The sequence below is a fragment of the Papio anubis genome, chromosome 13 (genome assembly GCF_008728515.1).
Source record: "Papio anubis isolate 15944 chromosome 13, Panubis1.0, whole genome shotgun sequence".
Lineage (NCBI taxonomy): Eukaryota > Metazoa > Chordata > Mammalia > Primates > Cercopithecidae > Papio > Papio anubis.
Genome location: NC_044988.1, coordinates 77,295,778 through 77,303,847, shown reverse-complemented (window position 1 = coordinate 77,303,847; position 8,070 = coordinate 77,295,778). Strand labels below are relative to the sequence as shown.

At 44.1% G+C, this 8,070-nt stretch overlaps 1 pseudogene; it reads right to left on the bottom strand.

The window, feature by feature from the left end:
- Window positions 1-502: 502 nt before the first annotated feature.
- Window positions 503-5,270, bottom strand: LOC116270053 (annotated as a pseudogene).
- Window positions 5,271-8,070: the final 2,800 nt, after the last annotated feature.

The following is an 8,070-nucleotide window of genomic DNA, read 5'->3' as shown; positions in this document are numbered from 1 at the left end:
TAGTTTACAACCCCCCCAACAGTGTAAAAGTGTTCCTATTCCTCCACATCCTCTCCAGCACCTGTTGTTTCCTGACTTTTTAATGATTGCCATTCTAATTGGTGTGAGATGGTATCTCATTGTGGTTTTGATTTGCATTTCTCTGATGGCCAGTGATGACGAGCATTTTTTCATGTGTCTATTGGCTGTATGCATGTCTTCTTTTGAGAAATGTCTGTTCATATCCCTTGCCCACTTTTCGATGGGGTTGTTTGTTTTTTTCTTGTAAATTTGTTTGAGTTCTTTGTAGGTTCTGGATATTAGCCCTTTGTCAGATGAGTAGATTGCAAAAATGTTCTCCCATTCTGTAGGTTGCCTGTTCACTCTGATGGTAGTTTCTTTTGCTGTGCAGAAGCTCTTTAGTTTAATTAGATCCCATTTGTCAATTTTGGCTTTTGTTGCCGTTGCTTTTGGTGTTTTAGACATGAAGTCCTTGCCCAGGCCTATGTCCTGAATGGTTTTACCTAGATTTTCTTCTAGGGTTTTTATGGTATTAGGTCTAACATTTAAGTCTCTAATCCATCTTGAATTAATTTTCGTATAAGGAGTATGACCTTTGGTTAAGCAAAGCTCTCTTATCTGGGACAGCAGAAAAAAACAATGTTTTGTTTTTTGAAACACTGAAAAAAAAATTGATAAATTGAATGCCAGACCACAGAACTGGATAAAATGTGGTGGCAAGAGATAACCCTTCTACATGTGAGGGCAAAGCTGGGACATTAGTAGATCCAGAATTCGAGAAGATCACTCTGGCTTCCACGTTGGAAGTTGTATTAGAGCTGGGAGCTTTTAACAGGGGGAAAAGCTGGGAGTATGGGATTAGTTTATGGCTGATGACAGGTAGAGCCAAACAAGAACAGAGATGGGGTCGGTGGAGTTTCATGCTTTAGAGAAATAAAGGAGAATACACCTGTCAATAGAGCCATGGTTTGGACAACTAGGCCATTATGGGAACATGTCAAAAACGGAGTGGTAGACTGCAATGGAAATTTGATTAGAGTATTCCCAACACTCTCTTTAAGTAAAAGGTTCAACCTGAAGTCCTGCTTCTCTGATCTTTGCCACAATAATTAGACAAGATTTACATTAAAAGTTTCTTTATAAACCAGAAGGGCTCCTGGACAGTGTGATTCCGTAGAACAATGCCCTTTGGACATACAAGGCCCAGCTCTGACACTCACAAATATTATGGGTGTGTGCGAGTTACTTAACACACCTGAGCACTAGTTTCCATTTCACTAAAACAGAGATAGTAATCTCTCCCATGTAGGACTACAGTGTACATGGGAAAGGCCTGGCTCAAGTCATGCAGCCAGTAAATACAGATTCTCTTCTCTTCCTCTCTTCAGTGATGCATCCCAGCCTTCAACCCACTAATGGTTCTCCCTGTGAGTCTCTGCACGTGCTCTCTACAGTTGAAATTTGCTGCTTTGTGCTTATTTTTCTTAGGGAATTGATAAAGAAACTATCATGGCCTTTTCCCAATCTATTGCTTTATAAATCCATAACCTTCATCTGTGCCTCTTCTCTGATATTTTGCCTTATTTAACTATATATTTAGCAAACCTAATCCTGCTTCCCAAGTGATACTTGCATGAGCTCAGAGGCATTGCTAAAATAAGACCACCCTGCTACCAGCAGTAGGTGACACTACTGACTAGTTTCCTCTCCTCTCAAAGTGGCTTCAATGAGGGATCACATGCTCAGTGCTCAGGACTCAGCTCCACTTTCAGAGTCTGCCTGTCCATCACTGTCTGTTCCCCAATAATGAGCAGCAGATGACCAAGGGTGGCTTCCTACCTGATGCCAGCTGGTGTTGTGAATGGACCTCTTAGTTTGAGAAGGAACTAGGTTGGACACAGAATGATTTTTGGCAGACAACAAGGAGGATGAGTCAAGGCAGAAAGCAGAACTGAGCCATGGTGAACTTTAGTCACCAGAATGGCATTTGCCATCCAACAAACATTTATCAAGCTGTGCTGTGGACTGATAATTTCTCACATGTCATGTCACCAACTCCTCAGTTACCCCATGAACAGGCATTAGCTCCTTGTTTTACAGATGAGGAAGCAGACACAGACATGTTAGGTAACCTTCTGTTAGGCCTCAGCTCATAATTGTTAAATTATCCTTCCGATAAGGAGTTGTTTCTTCCAAGTCCCAGATACTCTGCATCAACATGAAGTGTGTTCGCCCTGGAATTGTGTTCATGAATCCTGTCTACAATTACCTGAGAAGGTCTCAGGTTGAAGAGGGTAAGATTTCAAATCCTAGAGTTACACTTTTCTTAGGTCAATGTGTCCACCTTCCCCCACCCCAAAACACACATTCCCCAGCTCTACATGTTTATTCTTAACTTCTGCAGTGATTTACTGAACACCTCCCATGTGCCTGGCATCATGCTCAGTTCCAGTAATACAGAGAAGACCAAAGACTGGGACAGGGTCTTTACCAACACAATAGCTTCGAGTCAAGCAGAGAATATATTTAACTACTGTCTGTACAAAAAGCGAGAATGAAGCTGTCAGCTCCTGCTTTCCCCAGGCCCGATCTCCAGCAATCCACAAGGCCTTCAGCTTAAAAGTCCAGCCCTACCCTGCGCTGTCCGAATCAATGCAGCAGTGTGGTATATATAATTTAGAAGCATAGTCCAATGCCAACTCCTGTCTGAGAGCAGTCATGTGCTGGTCACTGCTGCTGTGTCTGTTGTCTGGTGAGTCAGCTCTGTGCCCCTGGGCTGCTACAGAACACCCCCATCTAGGACAAGATGTACTCATTGATACCCCAGCCTCCCCCTCACTCCTGACACAAGTCTCATTTCCTGCTTTGACAAGTGCCTGGTCTGACACCTGAGGTCTCTTGGCTGGGGTCCTGAGGACCTATCGCTTTCAAATCGCCTTCTTCCAGAGGGCCTATTCTTAGCCCTATGCCCTTCTGTTAATAAATGAAGCTGTTTTCTAAACCAAACAAGACCAGAATCAACCATGCAGATTGAAGGAATGAAGATACGTGGCCTATGGCTCTCCTCTTCAGAGCAGCTTCCTGTAGGTCTTTTTTTTTTTTTTTGCGGGGCAGTGGGGGTGGTGACAATTGTATAACTGTATTTGACGTATTTGACAATCAGTGGTTAGTTCTCATCCACACTGACTGTCTGTAGATTTTTGAAAGTGGTAGCTGGTACATAGGCAACCAAAGTATACAACTTACTTGGTGAATCTTCATCCTCATTACGTTTTCTGGACAACTGCACATAGATACCGCATGGGACATTCCTTATCCCTTTGGCTCGGACAAGTTTGTTGCACCTAGTATCAATGCGCACATCTGGAGTTCCCGTCTCCTTCATGGCAAATTTCCGGATCTCTTTGAATGTCTGGCGGGGCTGCTTCTTGAAGCCCCCTCCGTGGATGCGCTTGTGAAATGATGACGGTATATTCTTGGGTCACTGCTTCGTTGATGGAAGAATGGCCATTTTTCTTCTCACCACCCTTCTTTGCAGGAGCCACTCTGCCAAGCCCCAGTTGGAAAGTGAGATCTTTGTAAGTACATAATGTAATATTGTGCACTTCTATAGGGCAGATTCTCAAGCCAGGGCACATACTAGGCTGATGCTCGTTACTCTATGTCTAGATGCTAGCTAGAGAGTGAACATTTGCTCCAACCAGTTGTCACTAGGAAGACCATGAGAAGATCACTCTACTGCTCTGTGGAGCAGTTCACCCTGAATGAAAGAGGAGAAAATTGGGGCTGAAGGGCAGTAATAACTGAAAAATGGCATTGGACACTCTAAAGACTGTACACAGGCAATGCTTGAGTCTAGTTACAATTTTTGTTTTTCTGTAAAGGAACAGAGTGATCCAGAAACTCCTCAGGAAAGCACTAACTGGAGGAACCTTGGGAGCCACAGTCATACATTGTCTAATCTGCATAATTCTTACACAATCACTCTGGGAGGTGCTCCCTTTTATGGCTCCATTTAGAGCTGAGAAAACTGAGACTCAGGAAATTTGAGTGAAGTTAAGAAGATAAGATCAATTTGAGCATTTTGGAATTTCCAGGTGACTCACTGCATGGAATACACACTGCCCCATGGCTTGAATCTGCCACTATTGATACTAAATATGAACTGCATGCTTTGTCTATGCCAAGCTCCATTCAGAAACTACAACCTGGTTTCTTCCATAAAGATACATGAGGTTACTTTGCAAGTTTCTCCTCAGCCCTGCCACCTGAACAGCAACGCCTACAGCAGCCAATACAGGTTATATGAGCACACGTGCTAACTCTTCAAGGTCCATCTTATAAACCCATGGGAATAATGCTCTGTATCTGTCTGGAACCTCATAGTTATATCTGTACCACAATAACTCTGCAAGTTCATTAAGGGCACGTATCACTACCTTCATTCATTGATTCACTGGTTTATGTATACATCGATTGTGGCATTAATTCAACAAATATTTACTGAGTACTTACCTGTACCAGGCTCTGTGCTAATTCATAGAGGAAAATGATGTAAATAAGGTTTGTCTGACTCTCAAGCAGCAGTCTTGGGGTGGGTACAGTTTCCCAAACAGACAATGACTTCGAAGGTTTAAGTGCTTTAACTGTAGAGCTATAACCAAGAGGACAAGGAACTCTGTCCAGTGCTTTCAGAATGGTTTCAAAGAGAAGGCAGAATTACAGAGGTTGGGGTGCACGTGGAATACCTTGATGCCAAGTTAAGGGTCTGGACTTTATCCTGAGGGCCATGAGATGTAGGCTCAGAGCAGTTAGAGACATTGTCTGGGCTGCAAGAAGTGTATTGACCATTCTTCTTTTCTATAAAGGCACAGAGTAATCCAGGAACTCCTCAGGAAAGTACTGGCTGGAGGAACTTTGGGAGCAACAGCATGGTTTGATAGAAAGAGATCAGAGGAGAAAGAGAGGAAAATAGCACCGAATGGGTAGCTGCTATGTGCTAGAAGCTTACATATGTTATTTATATTTTTATATATATATATATGTTGGGGGCACCAAGGACATGATTTCAACCCAACATTAGAAATAGAGAAAGATCTAGAAAGCCTGGTTTCAGATCCAGGTCTCACCTCTTCTTCCTGATCATGAGACCTTGGAAAGATCACACTACTGCTCGGTGGACCAGTTTCACCCTGGATGGAAGAGGAGATAACTGGGGCTGAAGGGAGGCAGTAACTGGAAAATGGCATCGCATGCTTTAAAGGCTGTACACAGACAATGCTTTGTGTTTGCTTGCTTGTTTGAATAGGGAATGATGACCAAAACCTCGTGGTATCTCTAGGCCCATTCTAAGATAAGAAAGCAGGCAGTGAACAGAAAGGAGCTACAGGAGACATGCAAGGGAAGGGAAGAGGAATAAGAACCAGGCCTGGGTTACAGTCAGCATTCACATCCCAACTCACGGCATGAACACAGGTGCATCACTTCATTGTTCCCAGCATTTCTTTCCACACAAAGAGAGGGTCTTTCCAGCATCAGGACTCTATGTGCCTACAAGCCAGTAGAGAAGAAAGTAGTTGCTCTGTAGATGTAAGAGCAATGGAGGCAAAAAAAAAAAAAAAAAGGCAAGTCAAGCATACACCACCCACCCTGTCCTAACCCCACTTGCATGATTTTGGAAATTCTTTCTGTTTCATGCAGACAGGGAGTCACTTAGTGGAGGCTTACAGGAAAGCTGAGGGTTCATTTTCTCTCCACCTGGAAAAGGGGAAAAAAATCTGTTCCATGAAAACAAATGGATAAATAAACCTCCTCCAACTTCTGAGTCTCTTGTTTGGGTGAGCAGTACCGCCCTTTGTCTAGTGCCCCAGCTGAACACCCAAAAACCATTCCAGTCACTGTCTCTCGTCTCCCACATCCAAGCGGTCACCAAGCCCCAAGGATTCTAGCTCTCTAATCGTTCTAAAAATGGTACCTCCCCTTCCTTCTCACTCCAAGTGATTTGCCTCCCTCCCTCACTACTTATTACCTGGTCTATGGCACCAATTGTTGCCTAAATGGACTTTCTGTCCCTATTCACCTCTCCCCAGTCTCAAACTGTCATGAGATCTTACATTCACACCTGTGCCCTGCCTCACATCTTTTCAACCCACCTTCTACCCTAGCCATTGCTGGTGGGATCTAGGCAATGCCCCCAGCTGCACCTCCACCTTGCTGACTTACCATCCTGGGGCTTCTGGAACATCAAGAAGAAGGGCAACCATGGGACCCTGCTCAACATCTACGCTCAGGAAAACTTGAAAATGCAAGGGAGTTAACCACCTATGGGGCAATCCTTAACCAATGGGGGCAGAAAGCAGGTGGATTTTGTGACCCCATTTCTCACCGTCAGGCAGACAATTTTGAAGGACTTTCTCTATGGTCCTCAGAAGGTCCCTGCAGAATCCAGCCTCCATTGTCCATGGTGATGATTAGCTGGACATGGCACCACTGGTATTGGCTGTCTTCCTTTCCTCATGTCCCACCCCCTTGTTACTGTTCCCTCAGGTTGTATCCAAAAAGCAACTACCTGCCCACGAATGCTTATCTCAGGCTCTGCTTTCTGGGGAAATTCCCAGCTATGATAGTTTCGTAGGTAACTTTCAAACAGCAGTTCCACCTCTATTTATTCTTTATATTGGGCTTCTGTTTAAGATTGCTTTCAAACGAAAAGTTCAATTGCCAAAAGGAAATGAAGAGAGCGGAAGACAGGGAGGAAGAAAGGAAAAGAAAAGAAGAAAGGAAGGAAAGAAGAGAAGAGGAGAGGATTTAAAACCATTGGTCTACAAAACAAAACCTATACATTGACATCCAAGATTCTTGAAGTCCTTGAAGTGACTCTTCATCTTTCCAAGCACCTGCAGATGCTCGAGAAGGAGCTCAGCCTTCATATTAACCCATATCAAAGCTGCTATTGTTTTCCCAGAATGTAGTAGCATCTCATTCCTCCCTGCCAGTTCTCTTTCTGCATTGATCCCTCTGCATACTTGACTCTTATTCATCTTTTATGTTTTAAACCAAATGTCACCTTTTCCATCCTCACCATACATCCACTGCCCCCCACTTTAGTGACTCAGGACAACACTTATCACCACTATCATCATAATAAGTAGCATTTACTGAGCTCTTAAAATGGGCTAGGAGCTCTGCCAATTGCTTTACTACTAACTACTAACTGCTTTACTACAGGACTGTTGCACAAAAGCCTTGGAAGCTAGCGTACAATTATGATACCAATTGTATAAGTCCAGATGGGGAAACTGAGGCTTTGAGAGGCTCAGGAGCTTGGGATGCTGCAGAGTGTTCCTGCAGGCTTTGCACAATTGTGTGATTATACATGTATCCTCTTTCTCATCAGACCTATGGGCACTGCGGGGGCAGAAATTGAGTCCTATACATCTCTGTGATCTCCTCAAAGCATAGCCTAGCATAGATTCCAGCACATAGTGGGTAGAAAAAAATATTGGTTTATATGATAACGATATACATCAGCCTAGAGGATGAAGGGCCCAGTCTCAATTAGATTACCCTCCTGCCCCTGCCAAAACTTCCCTCCTTTTCGCACCACAGCATCCCACTCCCAAAACTGAGCTTAGAGCCTTCTTGCTGCTTCAAAAGCTCCTGTGCTTCCCTTTTTATAAGAGTAATTGTTAGCTATTCTTGAAGACTTGTTACAACTAATTTAATCCTCAAGCCCGCAAGCTTTTGCTGTCACAGCTTGATCATATTGCATTCTATCATAGTCTCTTGCTTTTTCAGAGTGCCCTGGTGGGTCTCCAGGGCTGGGTCCTAGAAGGCTGGGCCTCTGCCTCCCCGACCTCCTGCCCAGGGCTGGACACTGAGGAGAAGCATCGTAACAGTGCAACAGGCAGTTGGCCTGGCCATTAAGTGTGGTGGCCTGGTGTTTTCCCCAGCTGGGCCTCAGCCCTGTGGTCAGCCTCAAGGCTGACCTTCACATGTCAGACCTACTTTTGAATCTGGCTTCTCCCAGGAGCCCAGGTTTATAAACAAAAAACAAACAGAACAAATAAA